General features: G+C 46.6%; 4 pseudogenes; 2 read left to right on the top strand and 2 right to left on the bottom strand.

The window, feature by feature from the left end:
- Positions 1 to 4,682: 4,682 nt before the first annotated feature.
- Positions 4,683 to 4,802, bottom strand: LOC135051735 (5S ribosomal RNA; annotated as a pseudogene).
- A 238-nt stretch (positions 4,803 to 5,040) lies between these two features.
- Positions 5,041 to 5,160, bottom strand: LOC135052271 (5S ribosomal RNA; annotated as a pseudogene).
- Positions 5,161 to 7,656: 2,496 nt separating this feature from the next.
- LOC135051996 (5S ribosomal RNA) lies at positions 7,657 to 7,776 on the top strand (annotated as a pseudogene).
- A 239-nt stretch (positions 7,777 to 8,015) lies between these two features.
- Positions 8,016 to 8,135, top strand: LOC135052077 (5S ribosomal RNA; annotated as a pseudogene).
- Positions 8,136 to 9,223: the final 1,088 nt, after the last annotated feature.

The raw sequence follows: 9,223 nt of genomic DNA on the forward strand, positions 1-9,223 counted from the left end.
TGGCAATTTTAAAGTCTTGTCGGTGTGCCACGAGTTGAAAAAGGTTGAAAATTACTGTCTTAAAGAGTCTGAAGTGGCAGAGAATCATAGGCTGTGGTCTTCCTACGGACCAGATTGTCATTCAGTTCTCACCCTCCACCATTAATAAAAATACATGAAAGGGGCCAGGATTTTGCCAGCTCAAATGACCCAAGGCTGTTCTGGCCCGTGGGGGACATGCCACACTGCCCCCAGCCAAGCCCAGTCACAGGCCCCTTGGTACCTACTGGGCCCTAGGCATGTACCTAGGTTGCATTGTGGTAAATCCAGCCCTGAGTATAGGAACCAGGGCCACCATCAGGGGGTGACTGCTGGGCTTGGAACCCAGGCCCAGACAGATGTGGGTCCCTGGGGGTCTACCTCTGGCTCCTACCACTGACATTTGCAGTCTCCAGATATCAGCCAGGAAATAGTCAACAGGTTGTGTGGGGCAGCGTGAACAGGCAGCTACCTTCTGGCAATGGAGAGGAGCAGCACAGCATCTCAGGAAGAAGAAGGAGGCAGGCAGAAAAAATGGTGAGGTGTGGGTGCTGTGCAGCTCTGGCATTGGGGACCAGCGCTGGACGAGGCAGGCAGAAAGAGTGATGGGCTAGCAGGCTGCGGGTTCTGTGTGTTTCTGACTGCGGGGATCAACACTGGAGGAGGCAGGCAGGTAGGAATAGTGCTGGGTTGGCTGGCTGCAGGTGCTGTATGTTCTGGCTATGGGACGCGGTGCTGGACAAGTAAGAAAGAAGGATGCTTGGGTGAAGGGCCGGAAATTGCAATGAAATCTTATGTGTGTGTTTGCGTGTGGATTGCAGCTATGAGGGCAATGTGTGTGTGTGTGTGTGTGTGTGTGTGTGTGTGTGTGTGTGTGTGTGTGTGTGTTGCTATGGGGGCAGTGTGTGTGTGGCTATTATGGGTGTGTGTGTGTGTGTGTGTGTGTGTGTGTGTGTGTGTGTGTGTGTGTGTGTGTGTGTGTGTGTGTGACTATTGTGGCAGTCTGTGTGTGGCTAAGGGGACAGTGTGTGTGTGTGTGTGAGGCTATTGGGGCAGTGTGTGTGTGTGTGTGCGTGCAGCTCTGGCGGCAGTGCGCATGTGTGTGTGGCTATGGTGGCAATGTGTGTGGCTATGGTGGCAGTGTGTGTGTGTGGCTATGGGGGCAGTGTGCATGTGTGTGTGAGGCTATGGGGGAAGTGTGTGTGTGCAGCTATAAAAGCAGTGTGCGTGTGTTGGGGTTGGGGGACCTGTCTATGTTGTCAGTCCCGGGCCCCACAATTTCTGATTGCAGCCCTGATAGGAACCACGACACTCCTTGATAAGAAGTCTGGTTTGCCATCTCCAAAAGATAAGGGGAATCCAGTGTCCTTTTAAAAGGAAGATAGTAGACTACATGTTACTCTTATGATAAACTATGGAGACAAAGTAAAAGTAACAGGCAAAGGGGCAATAAGTTTGAATTGAGGGTGACCTGCTATACCAGATACATAATTGTATGTCTCCTCCACCACTACCATACTACACTTCCTCCCTGCTTCACTCCTGCAGTCTCCCTTCCTAGCCAAGGAGCCATGCACCATCATTACACCCTCTATATCCCTTCCTTCCAAATTAATCTTACCTCAACGCTACAGCTATCATGATAATCTCATTCACATCTCTCCCACAAACTCATACCCCCTATCCTGTGCCCTCTGGAATGCCAGATCAGTTTGCAACAAACTGGCACCCACTCCTGACCTTTTCATTTCCAACTCCCTGCATCTCCTGGCCATTACAGAAACCTGGATTACTCCCTATGACACCACTTCTCCTGCTGCTTTCTCTGCTGGGGGCCTCACATTCTCACACACACCCCGACCCGGGGGTCGTCATGGTGGTGGTGTTGGGCTCCTTTTACCCTCTAGCTGCACATACCAACTTATACCTCCAGAACCATCCCTTACATTCTCTACATTTGAGGTCCATGTGATACACCTCTACCAACCTACTAATCTTCGAGTTGCTGTCATTTACCGTCCACCTGACATTTCCTCCAAATTCCTTGACAACTTTGCTTCCTGGCTACCTCACTTCCTCTCTTCTGACATTCCCTCCATTATCCTAGGTGATTTCATCATCCCTATCGATAACCCCACAAAATCACCTGCCTCTAGACTCCTTAACCTCACCTCTTCACTTGGTCTCTCCCAGTGTACCTCCTCATCCTCCCATGTGAACGGGAGCTCACTGGATCTAATTTTCACTCACCGCTGTGATATTTCTCATTTCTCCAATTCCCCTTTTCCCCTCTCTGACCACCACCTGCTCTCTTTCAATTTATCTATCTCTGCTTCCCCATCTCTCCCTCCTGAGGCTACCATCACTAAGCGTAACATTGAGGCTATTGACACCTCATCCCTATCCTCACTGTTCGACTCACTTCTCTCTCCTCTTCTCTCTCTTGCATGCCCTGAACAAGCCACATCCCTATACAATGCATCTCTTACTTCGACTCTTGACTCTGTTGCTCCACCAACCACTATTCCCCCTCACAAATCAACACCTCAACCCTGGCACACTAAATGCACCAGATATCTTCAAAAATGCTCACGACAGTGGAGGAAATCACGCTCTATGGCAGACTTCCTCCATTTCAAATTTATGCTCTCATCCTTCAGTGCTGCCCTTTCCCTCGCTAAACAATAATACTTCAAAATTCTCATCTCTACCCAGTCTTCCAACCCCTGGCGCCTCTTTGCCACTGTTATCTCCCTCCTCTGCCCACCACCACCTCCTCTCCCTTCCTCATTGTCTGCTCTTGACTTTGCTACTTACAGTATTTCACATCCAAGATTGACTCCATACGTCAGGACATCACATCCCACCAGACCAGCAACCAACCACCACCCATCCCTTGCGAACCCTTCCCTCTCACCAACTCTGACATCTTTCTCCCATGTATCTGGTGAGGAAGTCATGGCCCTCATCTGTTCACCCACCACCACCTCCCCACTTGACACTATCCCCTCCCACCTCGTCCGCTACCTCTCTCCTTCTGCCTGTTCCCATCTTGCCCACCTTCTCAATCTTTCCCTCTCATCAGGCACTGTCCCCTCTGCCTTCAAGCATGCGCTTGTCTCCCCTATTCTTAAAAAACCTACCCTTGATCCAAACACCCTCTCCAACTATCGACCCATCTCTCTCCTCCCTTTTGCCTCCAACCTCCTAGAGCGTATTGTCTATAATTGCCTCACTGCGTTTCTTTCCTCTCACTCACTGCTTGACCCATTCCAGTCTGGTTTCCGTTCTCTCCACTCTACTGAAACTGCCCTCATAAAAGTCTGCAATGACCTCCATGCAGCCAAATCTAAGGGCCACTACTCTCCGCTTATTCTTCTTGACCTCTCTGCTGCTTTTGACACTGTGGACAACCCTCTCCTTCTGCAAATCCTTCACTCTCTTGGTCTGCATGATACTGCCCTTTCCTGGCTGTCCTCCTACCTCTCTGATCGTTTCTTCTCTATCTCCTCTCATGACTCTACCTCCCCCCCACTTCCACTAACTGTTGGTGTTCCCCAAGGCTCTGTTCTTGGTCCTCTCCTTTTCTCTCTCTATACGTCCTTTTTAGGTGAAGTCATTAGTTCTTTTAACTTTCAAAATCACCTCTATGCTGATGGCACTCAAATCTGTTAGGCGCGGCGGTCTTCGGCCGTGCCCTGACTGAGCAGCGGTCACGGCCGCTGCGCCTCTCTCCTTCCCTGTCCCCCGCACAGCGCCTAGCAATGCCAGGACGCCGTGCGCACGACAGCCGCCAGGTCCCTGGCAACGCAGGACGCCGTGCGTGCAGGGCCGCCGGGTGCATAGCAACGGGGACGCCACAGGTGGACCGCGTTCCCCGTTGCTAAGAATAGTTAATTAGGTTGCTCGTGCAGCAGGGCAGCTGCACGGCAACTAGTAATTAGGGTCTGGGGCTGGTCCTGCTGGCCCTCCTGTTATTGGCCAGCAGGGCCTTTTTATGTGAGCCAGCACACTGCAGCCCCGCCGGTGATAGCTTCTTGTATGCTGTTCCTGCCTTGCAGAACTCTGTTCCTGAAGAAAAGTATTGGGAACCGCACAAGTCCTCAATCTGATAAATAGTAGCCTCTGAAAAACTGAATTATCCCTGAATTGCTTCTAGATATAGCAACTAGGGGTATGTGGATAATCAATCCTAATACCAATAATTGTTGCTTTCAGTGGTGCTCCCAAGAGTCAAATTTAAACAGTCAAGAACAAACAAAACAAAGAAGTGTTGGAAAGTAGACTCTTTTTTGGGAGCACTCTAATTCAGAGGGTGGCAGTGTAATTTATTAATACTGATAAAACCATTTTTATTAGGTAACACATAAAATAAGATTTAAGGAGTATCTACGTGAAAAATTAGAAGCTTTGCGAAAATATAGAAAAGTTTATAAATAATACGTGATATCCATATCACAATATACCAGTTGCCGGAAATTAATGGCTGTGGTAACAGAATTCATTAATCATTGCACATTAAGACTCATGTAATGTATGACCATCATTTGTTCAGCAGATATCCATTGTGGATTATAATAAATGCAGAGAATTAAATCATAGGTCATGTAAGAGTTGGGTACCCAGTAGTATATATGTAGGTGACACTATATAGGGGAGTCAATTTATTGCAGTACCAAGGTGTTCAGAGGTGGTCTCCCATCCTAGTACTAACCCAGCCTTTCACTGCTTAGCTTCCAAGGTCAGAAGAGATTGGGCATCTCCAGTGATGTATGACCGCAAATATTGTACTCACCCTCTTGAGTCACCCAGGTGTATGCAGCCACCTGGTTTAGTCACCCTGTGACATAGCAGCCACAAATGAGATATAAGCATGGGTGACGGCCTGTTTTGTGGAAAAAAGGTTTTTTAAGACCACCCAACATCCACAATTAGGACTTGCCTTTCACTGTTGCAAACCAATTTTTTGGAGATCCAAGTACCCAATATTTTAGGTGCAGATGACACTATAGGGGAATCAATTTGTTGCAGTACCTGGGTGTTCAAAGGTGGTCACCCATCCTATTACTAGCCCGGCCTTTCACTGCTTAGCTTTCAAGGTCAGAAGAGATTGGGCATCTCCAGTGAGGTATGACCGCAAATATTGTACTCACCCTCCTGAGTCATCCAGGTTTATAAATTGTGATTGACAGAAATTGAGATTTATATATACATATGGGCCCTCATTCCGAGTTGTTCGCTCGCAAGGCGATTTTAGCAGAGTTGCTCACGCTAAGCCGCCGCCTACTGGGAGTGAATCTTAGCATCTTAAAATTGCGAACGAAGTAATCGCAATATTGCGATTACACACCTCGTAGCAGTTTCTGAGTAGCTTCAGACTTACTCGGCATCTGCGATCAGTTCAGTGCTTGTCGTTCCTGGTTTGACGTCACAAACACACCCAGCGTTCGCCCAGACACTCCTCCGTTTCTCCGGCCACTCCTGCGTTTTTTCCGGAAACGGTAGCGTTTTTTCCCACACGCCCATAAAACGGCCTGTTTCCGCCCAGTAACACCCATTTCCTGTCAATCACATTACGATCGCCAGAACGATGAAAAAGCCGTGAGTAAAATTACTAACTGCATAGCAAATTTACTTGGCGCAGTCGCAGTGCGAACATTGCGCATGCGCATTAAGCGGAAAATCGCTGCGATGCGAAGATTTTTACCGAGCGAACAACTCGGAATGAGGGCCATGGTACAATGGTCAAAAAATGAAATGAGATAATGTGCAGCCACCTGGCTTAGTCACCCTGTGACATATCAACCACAGATAACAGTATACATATGAGTGAAGGCCTATTATGTGGGTAAAATTCCTGAACACCACACAATGTCCACAATTAGGACTTGCCTTTCACTCCTAGAAACGCCCAGAGGGCACCAGAACGGCCGTGCCAAATTAAACCACTATATAAGTGCAGGATATGATTATGCTGCACAGCCTGAATATGGCAGTAAGTTTTCAAAATAGTCAATTATAATACACCCCTATGCACTAAACCAGACAATAGCTATGAGATGCCTGATGCCTAGAACCTCAAATGAGTACCTGCGTGATTATAGGAAAGCAGGCTAGGACTAGGTGCTTGTAGATAATTTGCACAATTTTTGATTTGCTTGAGCCTAATGAGCTCTAAGTTCAGAGCGTTTGCTGAAGTTTGCCATTGTTGAATATATAAATTTCAAAAGAGAAACACAGTCAATGATACCTGTAAAGTTATTATTAGCTTGCTATTGATGTTTATAGCAAGTATAGATAATCCCAGCTTTGTATACCTTAATGCTGAAGGTATACAGTCCTTATGGTATTGCTGGTTGGGACAGTTTATCCAGTATTGCTCTTTACCATGGTATAGGAGTGACAAAGTGGCTGGAAAATAAAGTATCACTTCTAATGGCTGCTAATTGCTCAAAGAAAAAAAGAAAAGAAAAAAATGTGCTGACAAGCTGAATAGTTTAAGTGCAGATCGCAAAAACGAAGTGCGGGGTATACGATAACAGCTCCGATCTTGATGCTGTCGCTGTAAGACCCGCCTGTTGCCGTGCCCGTGCTCCAGGGGCTCCAGGGGCTGCAGCGGCGCGTGGTCGGAGTCTCCCCGTTCAGGAGACGGAGCTATGCGGCCGTTGCCTGGTGACCGTCCTAGGGATTCCGGCTAGTGCGGTCACGTGTGCGCATCACGTGATCGCAGTACTTCCTCCTGACGTACGTTTCGCATTGTATGCTTGATCACGTCCTGGACGGTCACCAGGCAACGGCCGCATAGCTCCAGCTTGTCAGCACATTTTTTTCTTTTCTTTTTTTCTTTGAGCAATTAGCAGCCATTAGAAGTGATACTTTATTTTCCAGCCACTTTGTCACTCCTATACCATGGTAAAGAGCAATACTGGATAAACTGTCCCAACCAGCAATACCATAAGGACTGTATACCTTCAGCATTAAGGTATACAAAGCTGGGATTATCTATACTTGCTATAAACATCAATAGCAAGCTAATAATAACTTTACAGGTATCATTGACTGTGTTTCTCTTTTGAAATTTATATATTCAACAATGGCAAACTTCAGCAAACGCTCTGAACTTAGAGCTCATTAGGCTCAAGCAAATCAAAAATTGTGCAAATTATCTAGAAGCACCTAGTCCTAGCCTGCTTTCCTATAATCACGCAGGTACTCATTTGAGGTTCTAGGCATCAGGCATCTCACAGCTATTGTCTGGTTTAGTGCATAGGGGTGTATTATAATTGACTATTTTGAAAACTTACTGCCATATTCAGGCTGTGCAGCATAATCATATCCTGCACTTATATAGTGGTTTAATTTGGCACGGCCGTTCTGGTGCCCTCTGGGCGTCTCTAGGAGTGAAAGGCAAGTCCTAATTGTGGACATTGTGTGGTGTTCAGGAATTTTACCCACATAACAGGCCTTCACTCATATGTATACTGTTACCTGTGGTTGATATGTCACAGGGTGACTAAGCCAGGTGGCTGCACATTATCTCATTTCATTTTTTGACCATTGTACCATATGTATATGTAAATCTCAATTTCTGTCAATCACAATTTATAAACCTGGATGACTCAGGAGGGTGAGTACAATATTTGCGGTCATACCTCACTGGAGATGCCCAATCTCTTCTGACCTTGGAAGCTAAGCAGTGAAAGGCCGGGCTAGTAATAGGGTGGGTGACCACCTTTGAACACCCAGGTACTGCAACAAATTGATTCCCCTATAGTGTCATCTGCACCTAAAATAATGGGTACTTGGATCTCCAATAAAATTGGTTTGCAATGGTGACAGGCAAGTCCTAATTGTGGATGTTGTGTGGTCTTAAAAAACCTTTTTTCCACAAAACAGGCCGTCACCCATGCTTATATCTCATTTGTGGCTGCTATGTCACAGGGTGACTAAACCAGGTGGCTGCATACACCTGGGTGACTCAAGAGGGTGAGTACAATATTTGCGGTCATACATCACTGGAGATGCTCAATCTCTTCTGACCTTGGAAGCTAAGCAGTGAAAGGCCGGGTTAGTACTAGGATGGAAGACCACCTCTGAACACCCTGGTACTGCAATAAATTGACTCCCCTATATAGTGTCACCTACATATATACTACTGGGTACCCGACTCTTACATGACCTATGATTTAATTCTCTGCATTTATTATAATCCACAATGGAAATCTGCTGAACAAATGATGGTCATACATTACATGAGTCTTAATGTGCAATGATTAATGAATTCTGTTACCACAGCCATTAATTTCCGGCAACTGGTATATTGTGATATGGATATCACGTATTATTTATAATCTTTTCTATATTTTCGCAAAGCTTCTAATTTTTCACGTAGATACTCCTTAAATCTTGTTTTATGTGTTACCTAATAAAAATGGTTTTATCAGTATTAATAAATTACACTGCCACCCTCTGAATTAGAGTGCTCCCAAAAAAGAGTCTACTTTCCAACACTTCTTTGTTTTGTTTTTTTTAGAACTCTGTTCCTGTCAGCCGTGTTTGGTGGATCTTGCTCCCTGCCCTTTGGTTCTTTGGAGGTCCGAAGCCGGTCCTGGGAATCCTTCTAGTCCTTGCGAACCTGTTTGTCATCTGGGGTTCTCGCCCGGTTTCGTGAGTAGCGGCTTCTGCCGCGTGTTGCGGCCTATGCCGCTTAGTGTTTACTTTACTGTGAATTGGTGCATTTGCGGAGGTTTTCGCTTTCACTGTCCTCCCCGGAACTCGGCGGTGCCGTGTAGGGGAGTGGACAGTGGTTTCTTTGTAGTTCTTTTCCTTTGGCGGCGTGCCGCACATACGTTTAGTTTTTAGGTAGTTTATAGACCCTAGCGTGGTTGTTTCAGTTAGAGGTCCCCTTGTTATTACCCTGTCTCAGTTCACGCCTTGTCTCTCTTTAAGACCTGAGGGGGCATCGGAGTTGGGCAGACCTAATCCGCCCTTCAAACGCGGCTGCCATGGGCCCAAGAAACCATAGTCGTTCAGGCGTGAATTGATAACACGGGTAAGACAACGGAGGTAGGGTGCTAGGGGCTATTTCCTTCCCATTTCCCAATCACAGCATTCCGTCTTGGTGCTCAGGACTCACTACATTAGATCTCCCCTGTCCTGAGCATCAGGATCGTAACATTATCACCGGCCAAAAAAAAAAAAAAAA

Source organism: Pseudophryne corroboree, chromosome 2 (assembly GCF_028390025.1).
Source record: "Pseudophryne corroboree isolate aPseCor3 chromosome 2, aPseCor3.hap2, whole genome shotgun sequence".
NCBI lineage: Eukaryota > Metazoa > Chordata > Amphibia > Anura > Myobatrachidae > Pseudophryne > Pseudophryne corroboree.